General features: G+C 47.0%; 1 long non-coding RNA gene across 2 annotated transcripts in view; it reads right to left on the bottom strand.

The window, feature by feature from the left end:
* Nucleotides 1-6,992: 6,992 nt before the first annotated feature.
* The window catches only part of LOC129785277 (uncharacterized), a 21,693-nt gene continuing 14,320 nt past the window's right edge, over nt 6,993-14,365 (bottom strand). The window contains exons 2-4 of one of the 2 annotated variants that reach the window (XR_008749068.1): nt 11,372-13,543; nt 9,473-10,504; nt 6,993-8,346 (exon numbers count right to left, since the gene is read on the bottom strand). This is a non-coding gene — a long non-coding RNA (uncharacterized LOC129785277). The remainder of the gene's footprint in view (nt 8,347-9,472; nt 10,505-11,371; nt 13,544-14,365) is intronic. The other variant, XR_008749069.1, reaches the window with a different exon arrangement.

The following is a 14,365-nucleotide window of genomic DNA, read 5'->3' as shown; positions in this document are numbered from 1 at the left end:
CTGATCCCTCGTCTTTTTGTGCAGCATGAACGGGAGACCATCCCTTGGAGCAGACCAGGAGCAATCCACCACTTTGGAGTTTGTATGTTGAAGTTTGGGGAATGATGGGCTGTGGCGGGGCAGGTGGTCCTGGACCCCCTTCTTCTGTGGGGCAGAGAGCTGGCAGATGGGGAGAGGCAGGAAAGAGTAAAGGGAATGGTAAAAGGAAAAGAGGGAAGAGAAGATGTGGACACAGACTGAACTGCTGAAAACTACACAGGTAAGTATAAATTTAATTGCCTAATATTTACACTTTGGCTCAGCTGGGAATCAGCTGCTGCTCACCATTACAGCCAGCAGCTGGTCAGATTTCTGCTCTGATGGAAGGACTCAAGCCTCCGAAACAGAAGAATGATGGCCAACATTAAACCAAATATTTTGCTGTGGGTTTGTTTTTTTTTTTTTTCTCCTCAGCTCCTTATTGCTGGATCTGAAAACATTTGCAGGAATATCCAGATTGTCTCAAAATCTTTGAATAAGTAACACATGGGGAGGAAAATGAAGCATCATAAAATGACTCACCAAAATACCAACAAAGGCAAAGATATTCCACTGTCTTCAGCATTACCTCCAAACCCAGCTGGTATTTTGGGGCATGCTCCTCAGCGAAGAGCATTTCTTGTGTGGGAGTGGTGTAAGCTGCCCGCTCTGCAGAGGGGTGAAGGCAGAGGGTTGATCAGCACTGATAACACGCAGCTGTGGCCTTGCCTCAGCGGCAGTGGGTTGGTGGACATGGATGATGTGCAGCTGTAGCTCCTTCCTAAGTGGTTAAATAGCCCTGAGGAGTGTGGGAGAGGGGGTCAGATGGGAGGGAGGGAGGGAGGGAGGGAGGGAGGGAGGGAGGGAGGGAGGGAGGGAGGGAGGGAGGGAGGGAGGGAGAGAGAGAGAGAGAGAGAGAGAGAGAGAGAGAGAGGGAGGGAGAGAGAGAGAGAGAGAGAGAGAAAAAAAAGGGAGGGGAGAGGAGGGAAGGAGAGGGGAGGGAGGGAGGGGAGAGAGGGAGAGGAGGGAAGGAGAGAGGGAGAGGAGGGAGGGAAGGAGAGGGGAGAGAGGGAGGGAAGGAGAGGGGAGAGAGGGAGGGAAGGAGAGGGGAGAGAGGGAGAGGAGGGAGGGAAGGAGAGGGGAGAGAGGGAGAGGAGGGAGGGAAGGAGAGGGGAGAGAGGGAGAGGAGGGAAGGACGGAGAGGGGAGAGGGGGAGAGGAGGGAAGGACGGAGAGGGGGAGGGGAGAGGAGGGAAGGGAGGGGGGGAGAGAGGGAGGAGGAAGAGGAGTGGGACCTGACCTGACCTCTGGAGGAAGGACGCACAGCATGAACAGTAGAATCTGACTGATGGCGAAGGCCTTGCTGCAGCCTGATAGCTTGCTTGTGCTGCAACACCGCCGTACTCCTGCAGCACAGCTGGGATGGTGCTGACTGTCCAAAGACCACTGAAATACCCACACCGGCGGTGTACCTGTTGGCGAAGAGGTAACAGACGGGAGGCTCTGTCTCTCTGCAGCCGGGGTACATGTGCTGCCGTTAGAAACACATACACAGGGGATGATGTAAGCCTTGATGTCAGAGTACTGATGGATAGGAACGAGGGAGGCTGCCCACCGGGATGTCCCAAGGACAATTTTTATTGCATCTGTTTCCCTTTAATGAAGTATGTGCTGACACCTGTTAACTGATCTTCCGAGGGCAGAAGGGTGCAAACACAACTGAGGGGGCGCAGGCACGAGGGGCACAGCAGAGCGGGGCACAACGGCTGCGTCACAGCTGAGAGCAAGGGCCACCCCAGCCATTTCCCAAGGTAACACATAGGGTCATTGAACCGTTTGTGTTGGAAAAGGCCTTTAAGATCATTGAATCCAACCATTATTAAGCACTGAATTTTTTTCTAATTTAAAAATACAAGAGTAAAATTTTGTAAATACAAAAATGTGTATAATAAAAACAAAAATTAAAACAAAAATTACAAAATTATGCCCCCCCCAAAAAAAAACCCAAACCAAAACACGAGAGTTCAGGTCTAAGCATATTCAATTTACATACACGGTTGGAAGCTCCATGCGAAATCAACAGCTTTTCAGTGAGCAGAGAGAAGCTTGAGTTAATGAGTTATAAATGGTAAGGTAAAGCATTTACTACTGTTTTAACATTGGATTAAAGGAACTTTAAAGCATGCAATGAGCTGCAGATAGGGTTATAAAAAACTGTCGTTAACACTTAACTGGTGAAGTGCAAAGGAAATCAGAAGCTCTTTGTCTGCTTACTAGAGGTTATTGTGAAACATTTGTATGTAAATGTATGAAAGGAAAGTCATGGATATAAATTATCTTTACCTCAGAAAGCATTTTTAGATTGAACTGACATGGCAGAAGTTGAATAAGCATTCAGCTTTATCATTTGCTATTTTAGAGTTAGCTTTGGTTGAACACTCTTTGACAATTGTCTAAATAGGATTCTTGAAACATGTAACTGGCCCAAACCTGCTGAGGGGACAGCTACAGCACCACCTGGATGTTAACATTTCTTCCCTGAATACTGTAGAAAAAGGCAAAGTTGTTCAGGCTTTCATTTGCATTTTTTCTTGGTTTTTTTTTTTTTTTTTACTTTTAACCATATTTCCAACAATTTTATTTACACCTGACAAATGCAGTCCTCTTTATTTTACTGTCTGTAAATTTTACCTTAAATCCTGTTCGGTTAGCAAGGCAAACCCAAGCACGTTGGTTTAACGGGCACTTTGCAGACCCAGCCGAGCCTGGGCAGTGGCCCTGGTCGGGCCCCTCTCCTGAGGGTCTGCGCTTTGTAACCACGGCTCAGGGCTCCTTTCTCTGCCCCTTTTCAGAAGGGTCAGCCACGACCTGAGGCTGTGAAAATCCATTTGACGATCGCCTGGTTTTGCTGTGACTCTCTCCGTGTCCAAAGAGCAGTTGTGGTGGCGCAGATGTGGTGGTACTTCGGTATGACGGTTCATTTCTTTGCAGAAGCTCTATGCGAAATTGAGCAACCATAGATGCTGCAGCAGAGGCCGGAAGGGGCATTAAGCCCAGGTGCTGCACATCCCACACCGTTTAGCTGTATGCTGTGGTGTAGGGATGGAGGATCAGTCTTGGCATTACAAGAGATCAATCTCAGCATTACAAGGTGGCCTTTGTCACAGAGCAAACAATGCCAAAGTGTAAAAAAGGAGAATCTTATGTGCCTGACTTTTGCCATGTCATTCAGTTTTTTAATACATACTCATTCCTCATTCATTATCCATGTGGCAGCTCCACAGAACCACCCCACAACAAATTCCTCTCTCCTGTGACTCTGTTTTTTGCTGTACACATACCTTGTTTCTGTTGGGTTGCTGTCATTTTGCATTTGCTTTCCTGTTGCTGTGCATACCAGAGGCTGAGGCATTTCCCTTATGCTAAAACCTCTAAGAAACAGGGGAAAACTAATTGCTTTCAAACTTAATAAGCAGTGATCAAGGGTCTGTACAGAGCCTCAGCAAACGCTGGCTCCAGACCTCCCTGACGCAATGGAGCAGCAGGGCTCAGGCCACCGGCACTGATGTTTTGACCATGTTCCTGCCCTTACGGGAGCTGTGTGTCCCTCTGCTGCCTTGCACCTCACCGAGGGGCTCAGCCCAGCTTTGGCCCCATCCCTGCAGCAGCACAGCATGGTCCGGGGTCGGGGGTCAGTGCTGGTCCCACGGCCACTGGGCAGCTGGTTGCAGCAAGGGAGGCTGCTGCCATCCCCGCGGCACTGGGGTGAGGTGTACGGTGCTGCATGGCTTACCATTGTGGCTTTGCTTGCTTTTGTCCTGTGTGCTGCATACTGTACTCCAGGTTTTAAGTGTAGCTATGTATTTCTGCTGCTGGGGTTATGGAGAGATGAAGGAAGAGGTATTTGCAGGAATAGGACCTTTCTGAAAGACGTGATACACCACATAGTGCACAGAAGGGGATGGTAGATGTCTGTGGTAAGAGGAGATACAGCAACAGAGAAAAACACTGAAGAGCACAACGCTCTGGTGGAGTCATGGTGGGGAGGACCGAGGTAACTGGGGAAGATGGGAAGAGACCACTGGGCCTTGTGGAGGTGTGCTATGGGTGGGAGGACTGGTGCCCGGGAGGATGCTGCTGGAGCCCAGCTGCTGGTGAGGAGGAGGACGGTCCCTGCACGGCCCGGGAGGGAGGGAGGGCTCTGGCTGGGGGCTGCCCAGCCAGGCTGCTTGGGGGACGTGTGGGAGTTCACGGCTGCTGCTGAAGGGGGGGGTGGCCCTCCAGGTGAGATGAGACACTTGACAGCTCTCTCCAAATAGAGACCCGACTTTATTATTATTATTATTATTATTATACCACTTTCCTTGTGGAAAAAGAGACACTAGGCTGCTGCTGCCGTCGGCTGTGCAGCTCATCACCTTCATTTAGACCCTCGTCAAGCCTGCGTAAGGCCACCCAGAGCCACCTCTGGTTTGTGTCCCTCTGAACACAGGACTCGGGAGGTGCTGAATGCTGTCTCACTCGTGTTGCAGGGACTATGCTGTGGGGCTGCAGAGGCCCTGACATCTCCTTTGTCTAGTGCCTTTCTGGAGGAACAGGAGGAAGATGCACGCCCGTGTTGTGGTGGCTCTGCCTCTTGAACAGATGGGGCACGCACCACACTGGGTCAGCATGAAAAACACGGGGTCCCTCTGTCAAAGTGGGCCAGCGCTTATTTTTGCTGGCCTTCCTTATATGCAAAAATATAATCCCCTGACAACCAAGACTTCTACATTTTAGACCCTTAAAGCATTGCCACAACAAAGTAGCCATCCTTTTCCAGCCTAGTCAATCTTAGAAGAGCAAAGAGAAATGAAATTATGGAGTAACAGTAATCTTATTTCAGTTAATGATCTTATATAATAGCTTGTTTTGTGACAAAGCTCATCTTTTCCTCCTGAACACTGTTCAGCCACTAAACTGTGGAATCAGGATCAATTTCTAGAATAGGAAAGAACATGTTCTTGTTTGCTTCATTTGAATCTCTCTTTTAATGTGTTGGTAATATCTGCAATGCCCACTGCTGATGTAATATAGATCTAATTCTCAGCTCATTTAGTTGCTGCCTCAATAGGAAAACAATGCCTAGTGGGAGTGATGATTAGAAAGCAACAGCAGAGATATAAAGCATAGATATATGAAATAAATTGCAGAAAAGTTACTAATGACATAATCTCTGGTCACATCAGTCAACTGGTACTCTGAGGCACTACATTGCTGCTTTTTTTTCTTTTTTTTTTTTTTTTTTTAATGATAGCCACATTATAAAGCAGCAAAGAGTAGAAAAGCAAGCAAGAATGCATAATACAGCCTCTCCTTCCGACCCCAATGTCATGAGAGCATCAAGTGCAGAGGAGACAGAGTCATAAAAATGAATTGCATGGAGCATGCCTCTCAAGCTGTTATCTGTTATTTATAAAGAATTAAAATGAGCTACTTATTTCATATGTGCCAGAAAAATGGGTTCATCAGTATTGAGCTGAAATGCATTATGACTTACTGATTCCTGATTTCATAGCTGTTGTACTTATTTGAAAACATATTTATATGCTTTGTATCAACTGCTAACCATTGAATTTTTATTGTACATTACAGAGAAAAATCTTATGTTTCAATTTGCATCTCACTTGATTCATTGACATACAATTCATAATTCTGGTCTTCTGTGATTTATTTGGGAAACACCTGATCACAGGCTTTGAGCAGATCCCTTCCTAGTGCAGGCAGGTAACCGCTGTTGATGCCCATCACACCAGGTGGCTGCATGTGCAAATGGCCTTCCAGCCTCTACCCACAGCCAGCCATGGCACGTCAGAAATGGCTTTGGCCATTTCTGGCAAAATCCACGCGTGGAACAAAACACAAATGAAAAGATCCAGACTTCATGAAGGGCATTGAGGAGCTGAAGGGAACACAGTGCCTATAGAGCTCTTGGCGGTGTGTCCGGCTCTGCTCCTGGGACAGCTGCCCGAAGGCAGGCGAGGGCAGAGAGCACAGGCAGGAGATGGAGCAGTCTCTTACCTTAAAGTACAGAACACTTAAAATCAGACTGTTCTGAGACCGGTCCGTGGGTCAGTGGTCCTTGGTGAATTCCACGTCCATGCCAAGGTATGCCAGAGGGTCTAGGTCAGTATCTTAATTAAAGTTGCTGGAAGCTGGGAAAGTTCTTTCCTTTCTACCTTACCACCAGTTTACAAGCAGATGTTCAGGGTTTTTTTAGAAAAAAAAACCCAACAACTTCCTGTTTTTTAAGAAACTGTACAGACAGACAGCGTTTTAGCTGTCAATGGGAGCTGCTGATTCTTGGTGCATCTGAAATTCAGACTGCTGGTACTGGGGAGAACAACCGTGATTTCCAAAGCCCTCTCTGAGGCACCTCTGCCTGAAAAACCAGTTTTTGCTGGGCACAGTGGAGCCATGGGGCGTCCTGCATGGAGCTGGGCATTCTGCGGGGGGAGCAGTGCTGCCCCGGCGAGAGGACCCTTGGCCATCGGGGCTGGCCATCCCAGGCAGGGTGGTGATGCCCACTGTATGGGTACCAGCATCATCGCAACCCGCACGAGGGGCGAATAAACACACGGCTGGATGAGCTGCTCAGCAGCCATCTTCAATGTGGCATTAGTAGTAAAGGTTTCTAGTGGGTTTCTGCTCAGTCCTGGCTGAGTGAGCTGAGAAATACTGAGGACAAACTCCTCCTGCTAAACAAAATGGCAAAACTTCCATTGCCTTTAAAGTTTCTCACTTGTGATTTTTTTTTCTTTTCTCCTTAAATCATTACCAGAACATTTCTATTAATTTTATCCCTAGCCTCCAGGTACAGACAATTCCCAGTGACTTACAGGTCTGGGCTGTCAAGGAAACTAAGTAGTTAGACTCCAATTAATATAATCAAGATACAGAAGGCCAAAAAGGCTTTGTTGGAAAGATTGCCTGGAATGAAGGGTACTGGTAGCACCCGTGGTATGATTAGTGAAAACATGTTGCTGAGAAAGAGTCTGCCGTTGTAATAAAATAACGAGCTGTATTTAATCTTCCTAGTTTGTAAACTTAATTTTATTTATACATGATGAGATCTGCCTGAGCCTGCTCTGCTCCAGGCTGAGCAGCCCCAGCTCTCCCAAACTCTCCTTGGAGGAGAGATGCTCTGCTCCCTCAAGCATCTTGGTGGCCCCTTGCTGGAACCTCTCCAGTCTGCTCATGTCTCTCTTGCACTGGGGAACTGGACCCAGTGCTGCCAGTGTGGCCCCACCAGTGCTGGGTGGAGGGGACGGACCATCTGGCAGCACTCCTGATGCAGCCCAGGTACCACTGACCTCCTCTGCTGCAAGGTCACGTTGCTGGCTCGTGGTTGCCATTTGACACACGCCACGTCCCTCCATCAGGCCCCTGTGCAGTCTGAATTTGCTGCTGCTACCACGAAGCACATCCTATCTGCAGTGATTCCTGGTGCTTGCTTGTCAGCCTACAGCCACCCAGAGCCACCTTTGATGTTCCTTAACGATTACAGAATAAGGAAATTTGCATTAAATCATCCAAGTTCCCACCATCTTGAGAAGGTCATCAGGGTGACAGTGGTGCAAGGCGTCCTACTGGCCATCCATCGCTGCAGAGCTCCTTGCAGACTTTGCTCAGCGCTGTTTGTCAGCCACACTGAAAGAGAAGTTGGGGTTTTGAGAAGTGTTTCTTCTGATGGGTGACATTAAACCTACTTTGTGCTGAATGTCCTATAATTTGATTTGATGGTTGCTTCTGCTCACTGCTTGGAATCCCAGTAAACCCTGGAGATGAGGCAAATGGGAGAACCAGTCAAAATATGCATTACTTTAAAGGTCAGGTATGCAAGGTGTCGGACAGGCTTTCCTGAAGCTCTGATGGTGAGATTCCTGACTGTGAGGCTTGGGATTTCACATCACAGTACCCCTTGCAGAAGGACTTGGTGATCCTTCCGACTCAGCTGGGAACAAACGAATTAGAATTAAAATGAAGGGCCAGATCCTCACTGCACAGTGCTGAGGGAAAACAGCTCCACTGGTTACAGCTGAATATGCAAGACTTAAGATTGAATACGTTGCCAAGTACAAGTGTAGCTCTTGGGTCGGGACACTTCCAACCAGGAATTCGGGAGGAAACATCAGCTGTGGATCTCAGCGCGGGCAGGGAAGTGAGATGCAGAACCTCCTAGTGAATGCCACAACTGCAGACTTGAATGAGCACGGCTCCGTGCCGTGCTTTCGTCAGTTGTATATCGCTTTTCTGTGTTCGGAATACACAATGTACTACAGAAAAAATTCTGGAAAAAACAAAGATGGAGTGCTTTTATCGTAACCATTTCCATAATGGAAATAAAATCACACTGAAAGGAAAGTTAACATTCAAAGTCTTCTTCTATACTTCCTTTTGATTTGTGAAAATATTCACTGTATTTCTTCAGCATCTTACGTTTTTAACCCTTTGCTTTCTGCTGAAACATCTGTACCTCCACATCAGTATATGGAAAGTGATGTTGTATTCAGGTAGACTAATGCTCTGCTCTGTTACCTGGGTTCTATACTTGAGAAACACCTCTGAAATCAAAGGCAGGTAACTACCTGAAAAATCACACATGATATCTACTTCCCCTAGATACATAAAGAATCTAATGGACCAGATCCTTCCATTGATTGATGCTGTGGTTGACTTTGGTTTCAGAGGCTTAACAATTTGAACTGGTAATTGGAATGACCCCTGAAATCAAAAGGAAAAAAAGTATTCACATTTTCCTTTGGTGAAGTAATAAATAAAAAGATCCAGAGAGGGCCGAGCACAAGTTTATGTCTCATAGAAGAGGTGGCAAGCAAGTTACAGCTGCTCTTGCTTTACATCAAGAATGAATATCTATTGAATTCACTGCTGAAAGCTGTCATCTGAGTAATTAAAATACTAAGAATTTCCACATTCTGTAACTGTGGAAAATATAGAAAATGTTTAATAATATTTGGCATTATTAACTAGAAGCCTCAGAGCATAAATCATCGTTGCATGACAGTAGCTTTGTTGTGTGTCTTCTATTTGTTAACTGCCAGCTGAGGGGTTTGTCGCCTTCCCTGTATGCCCTCCAGCTCCGGACACTTCAGGAGATGGGCGCTGGAGCAGGTGCGTTGGGTTTGCCTATGGAGCATGGAAATTCTGATGCTCCTATAGAGATGACCTTGAAAATAGATTAGGCTACGCAGAAAATAGAGAATCTCTGCTTGCTTCTACAGTCTGACACAAATGCCCCCAAAATTCCTTTTAGAGTAAGTTAAGAATGGGAAAATAGATTTTATAGATTCACATTCTAGATTTGCATTATTTAAATGTAATTCACTAACTTCATATATAACATCCTTAATGTAAAATACCTGACTGTTAGCAATGTGAAGAGAAATCAGAAATACCTCAAAAGGGACGGTTTACTTTCAAACTCTCTCCTTTCCCTTGTGCCCATATATATCTGGATTTGTCTGTCTGAGTGCTTACCACGGGAAGCTTTCACTTCTCCTCCACTTCCACTGGCATCAGATGGGGCCAAAGCCACCCGCAAGATCCTCTGCAGGTGGTGTGATCTGAGAGTCACTTATGGCAGAGATTACGATTTAGCATTGCAGTCGTTCTGCACTGTGATCTACACTGCATCGAGTACAAATTCTGGAAGAAATAATTCAATTTGAACCCTTTAAAACAGACTGAGTTCATGTAGTAATCAAAAACTGCTTGTGAAAGAAGGAACTTTGCAGGAACACCGCTCCCAAGCTTCCCATGAAATGCCTGTACCCGCAGGCGTTATGCGAGGGCAACGTGCCTTGTCGCGACGTGTCTGCTGGGCCAAAATGCCTGGCAGGCTGAATGCTGTGTCGTAAATCCAAGTCCAGTGAAGATCAGAGACTTGTCCAGCAGGAAACCCTCTTCAGCAGCAGGTGAGTACTGGGTGCCCAGGCCAGCCCAGGCGTGCTGCCTCACGCCAGAGCTGCTGTTGGCATTCCTGTAGCACAGCTCCAACAGGACCGGGACCGAGCGGGGCCTCAGCCCCGCTTCACCTTGCAGGACCCGTTCTTCCAACCTCCCTCACTGCAGCTGTCTCTGCTTTGTGGTAACACAGTTTTGGGGGGCAGGAGTTGAGCCCATAAGGCAGAATTTCATGCCCAGTCGCCCCGGTGTGAGCGCAGATGGACGTGTTACTGCCAGGAGAGCGACGCTGGATTTTCCTCATCGCGGTCACCACTATGCACTTGGATTTCAAACCCAGCACCGAGAAGCAGTTTGCTGGGTTGCGGCAGTAATGAGGGCTGCTGGCAGAAGAACCTTTAGTAGATGTATAGCTCCACTTTCCCCGTGCAAGGGCTGATCCCTCCAGCCTGCTGCTGAACACGGGGTTTCCATCAGCAGGATTGCCGTTTGCTGTGCCAAGTACGGCCGTGCACTGCACAGTGCTGCATTAATGTAGCAGAACAGCCGTTAGAGAACATAAGGCAAATATTTACACAGAGCATTAAAACAATGCTAATAGTATACTGGCAATGGGTGATAATTGTGAAAAAGTGCTGGGGGTTTTTTTACAGTGATGGTTGACGTGAGACATGGTTGTGGCATTTGCAAATGCCAGTGCTGTGGGAGAGGTTGGCCAAGGTATTGGAAATGTTTGGGGGTTTAATCTACTTCTGCTTTACACAACCATTATTTCTAGTAGAACGGGTACATAATGTCCTATCTTGCCCCTGAATCTCAACTTCTGAACTAAACAAAAGCACCATTTTGTTTATTTTGAGTGACTTTGGTAGCTAGGAAATCCTGAGTGCAGTAGTATACCTTGATAGGCTTAAATAGCACCCTGCATAGAGACAGTATGTTTACGAATTAATTTTTGGTGTGAATTCAGTAATAGTATATAAAAAATCTGCCCTGAATGTGACAGAAAGTAAGAGAATTCTACATTAATGCTTTATAATAGGTTTATAGTTAAATAAATTTTATGAAAGCATAGGGGTCTCATTGTTACCAAGCCAGCTTTCCCCACAGCAATATTTTCACATGATTAAGTTAGAGATCAGATAACCACCTTATGCAGTATATACCCAATAGCAATTTAAAAAATTCAATATCAGCTGTATTATTCTAAAGACTCATTCCATTTTCAATGCAAAATGAGTACAAAATAAAGAGATAAACTACATATAAAATGTAAAACATGGAAAAATTTATCACTTGCAAACATAAAAGCAAAAAGGATAAAAAAAGAGAACAAAAGCAAATGGAGGCTATAAAAGAATACAGAAAAAAAGATAAATCTGCAGTGTTACCTTTTCCATATGCAGTTTAGCTGGGGTTTTATTAAGGTGCATACACTCTAGAACAGGAATATAATCATCTCTGTAATACACTTTACAACTGCAGGCTAAATTAATTTATGCTGTGCTGAAAATTTTCAGCCCCGCTAGGTACAAAAGGACAGGGTGTGTTAGCCCAGGCAGCGAAGCAGCCTGAACCAGCTGATTTCCCTTCCCACCGCACAAGGGCTGAGCAGAGTAAGCGTGTGCAAGAGCTGCACGCTGCTGCGCCGGGAGGAGGGTGATGCAGGGCCGGGGCTGCGGCTGTGCGGGGTGAGCGACCTGAAGCATTGTGGCCCACGGACCAGGGCCGTGCTCCAGCTTCTGCTCATCGTGCTACCTGGCAAGAGCCAGGAGGAAATCCTGAAGGCAACCAGTCCAGTCAAAAAGGTGGTTGTGGGCACTCAGTAGATGTTCACCGACACTGTGGCAGGGGGGAGTGTGCAGGTAAGCAGGCCATCCCCATCAGCCCAAAAGTGCTTTTTTTCCTGTAGCAGCACAAAAGCAAGCTGACGTACCCACACACGAATGTTAATGAGCCTGCCCACAGTCCAAGGTGCTGCTGCGGCGTGTTACCCACAGCCGTGGGGGTACCAGAGCAGCTGTGGGTGCCCCAGCCCTGGCAGGGCTCAAGGCCAGGCTGGACGGGGCTGGGAGCAGCCTGGGCTGGGGGGAGGGGTCCCTGTCCCTGGCAGGGGGGTGGGACTGGGTGGTCTTGGAGGTCCCTGCCAACCCAAACCCTGCTGTGATTCTGTGTTACACAATGGCCCCGCACCGATCCCGCAGCGTGAAGACACTGCTGGCGAGGAGAACTGAGCTGCCGGCTCTCTGCCTGCAGCCCAGACACAGTCGTCTCTGCCTCCCCTTCTCCCGGTGGGAGCACTAGCCCGGCAGGGCTGCACTGGGGAGCCCTCCCCTCCCCAGGACAGGGGTACGGAGGTGTGGGGCTCTGAGAGCTGGTTCTTCCACCCCACCAGCTGTTGATGGCTAGCTGGCATTAGTGCCCTCATCCTTTGGATGCTGGACAGCCAGCGGTGTTGCACAGAGCTTTGTGCTCCTTAATCCATCATAGCAAACACCTAATGGCATCTTGTTCCTATCACAGTAGTTAAGGTCATGCCAATGATTCCATTATGAACTTGCTCTCAGGAGTTATAATTGCTATATTCCATCCGTAAAAAGTTGCCCAGAGCTGACATTTTGCATACATGGTTTTCACCCAGGCACAAATTGTTTTGTTTTTGTTCCTTTGCTAAATTACTATTCATGTCACAAAATCTGACCAGTAGTACAGTTCATAAACATAACAACACATTTTTCAACGGGCACTCTGGGTTCACACAGCCTTTTTCTCAGGAAATAAAAAGGCTATTTGTGGGAAAAAAACCCCACAAAACCCAACCCCTACCAAAACACAAAAAGTCTTTCAGAGAGAAACTGGACTCGTGTGTGTTACCCAGTGACTCTCATTTCAAAGGACATCATTATTTCTGTCCCAAAGTTACCCATTTTCTACTGACTTTTGCTCTCGAGAATTTGCTGTGTCAGAAGTAGAGTTATGAAACTGGGGCAATAGAATGAACTATTTACCCTAAAAATAAACTGCAGTATGTAAAGTTTCTTGTGTGAGTAACAGATGGCATGTATTCTGTCTACTGAGTCTTTTTCATGCTGGTATAGAGTATGTCCAAGCTTTTGGCTAAGGCTGACCTTCAGTCTATCAAGACCAGACTTTGAAAAGAGCGGGGTGTGAGACTTCACGCTTTTAAGTATGTCCAGAAGGAGCCATGCATGGTGGGGCAGGTGACCAGGAGAGCCACAGAGCTGTGCTGACTGCTCTGCTGTGTCCCTTTGGTGTCTGAGGCACCACTGTGACTGTGCCTTTTTCAGCATCCTGTGGGGATGCCGGGTAAGACGGGCTGATGTGCTTCGGGCCACAGGCAGGAGGTCCTGGTGTTACTGCTGCCATTCACATCTGCACACATTTGCATCCTCCCTATTGAAATCATTGAAAGAAATCTGAATTTACCCTTCCTTGAACATTCATATCAGATGCTGGCGCGGCAGATTTGCTAGGACAGGATTGGGCAACGTGAGGTTGGATTTATCCCAGGTGTGCCTCTTCTGAGTTCACCAGGTGTGCACCTGTGGAAGAAGGAAAAAAACATTATACCCAATCTTTTTCTTGCAAGGCCCAGACACATGCTTTAAAGAGGCTATCAGATCTTTTTATCCTTCCTGGCACTCAGCAGGGCTCCACCTGCCAGATACCATCTACATCTTCATGGCAAGGTCACCTTTATTGCAAATCGGTTTTGCTGCACCTGAGCATTGCATTGCGTCAGAGCGCAGCAGCTGTCCCCAGGCTAGCAGCCCTCCTCCCATATAGTGACAAGCAATGAAAATCACCCGTGCTATTTATTTTCCTAAAAGCCACCATATGAAAGTGGAGACTTCACAGGAGGACTGATAACTTCCACTGGTGTGCAAAGGTTTTTATCATCACTGTTAACACCTGAAGAATTCCTTCAGCACTTGTGAACATGAGCACATTAGAAGTGAAAAAAGCTCAGTGGAACCGCAATGGAAACCTAAGGAAAGCAACATGGGGACTCACTTCAGGTGTCTTTGTTCTTTCTCATTCTTCCAGATACCGCTCCATGCGAGTCTTCTGGCTTAGGGGATCTAAAAGTTAAGGACTGCTGAGCGACTGCTGTGGCTGTGTTAATTGAGATGTGACTAACCTGTGGGGTTTTTTTTTGTTGACAAGCACTGATGGGCCAGAAAGGAGCTGAGTTTGGCGAGAACCATCCAAGGAGAACCAGCCCTTGCTCACAGGACCAGTTGACACTGATATCACAGGTAACCTCATTCCTTTCCGCATTGCTTTGAGAGGTTTAGATCTTGTGGTGGGCTACCCTGAATTTTCAAGTTTATTTTTACTTTAATGTCAGTTTAAGGTAGCTC

This window comes from Falco peregrinus, chromosome 10, assembly GCF_023634155.1.
Source record: "Falco peregrinus isolate bFalPer1 chromosome 10, bFalPer1.pri, whole genome shotgun sequence".
NCBI lineage: Eukaryota > Metazoa > Chordata > Aves > Falconiformes > Falconidae > Falco > Falco peregrinus.
Note: the sequence above shows the minus strand (reverse complement) of the source record. Positions and strands in the feature narration are given on the sequence as shown.